The sequence below is a fragment of the Magnolia sinica genome, chromosome 5 (genome assembly GCF_029962835.1).
Source record: "Magnolia sinica isolate HGM2019 chromosome 5, MsV1, whole genome shotgun sequence".
In the NCBI taxonomy this organism is placed as follows: Eukaryota; Viridiplantae; Streptophyta; class Magnoliopsida; order Magnoliales; family Magnoliaceae; genus Magnolia; species Magnolia sinica.
Window position 1 is genome coordinate 34,877,931 of NC_080577.1, and position 1,142 is coordinate 34,879,072.

A 1,142-nucleotide genomic window follows, 5' to 3' on the forward strand; every position below is an offset into this window, starting at 1 on the left:
TACTCACCTTATGTGGTTTATTTTGATATTTGCCCAATGTGGCTTGTTTTGATATTGGCCCTACGTGACTTTGTTTTGGTATTTTCCCTATATGGGTTTGATGCTTTATACTGTGCAACTATGTGATGGTAAACCCCATATACTGTAATATGATTGGCCACTAGTCGACATGGTTTCATTAAACATCCTAAGATGGTAGTCTCATGAGCTGGGGATGGTGGTATGGGACCTATGCCCGAGCTGTCGGCCTACGATGGGCTCTGAGATCCCCGTAGTGACCTTTAAGCTTATTAAACCTGCTGGTTGTAAACGGATTAATAACGGTTGGGCTAATCATGCATTCATAGCATTCGGGCGATGATGGGTGACAAATTCTGGATGCTATAGCACGTGCCTAATAGGATTTAATTGGGTATTGTTTCGCTAGCTCCCAGACCATCGACTATCGACCTACTTTTGGTGAGTTTGGCACTACGCATGTACTCTGTACTTTCGCTGGTGATCGGCCATATTGCATGAATTTTGCTCAAAAGCCAACTAGATGAGCATCCCTAGTTGATGTGTACTCATACATCCATGCGTTTAATAAGACTACATATATTGTTTTGTATGCCTTGTATGTTTTCACAACTATGCTTACCTTATGTGGCGGTGTGTAATCTTGAGGGGAATTCACACTGAGTTGGCCCCTAATCTATCAAATATATAACCTACAGGTAGTACAGGTGGCCCACATGATGTTCACATTCATATTGGTGAAGAGCAGGCTATGGTTGACAAGGGTGCATGAATATATTTGCTAAGGGCTGCTACATGATTTCACAGCTCAAGATTGTTGCAATTTACCTAGTTTCACATGTAATGTTATTTCATTTTGTATTGTAAGAATGGGGACATTAGTTTGTAGAAGTCATTATGTGTAGCTTCTTATATTTAAATAATAATGCAACTTTCCTTTATCTCTGATTTGTCCATACTACGCTCATCTACTTACTCTGATAGTTGAAAAAAATATATATACTTGAATTTGACCATCCTTTAAGGTTAACACCCGGGTTTTTGGGAAACAGGTCGTATACTTGGGTCCTGAAAACACGGGGCGTTACATTCACCTAAATATAGGTATCTAATTCATGATCCAT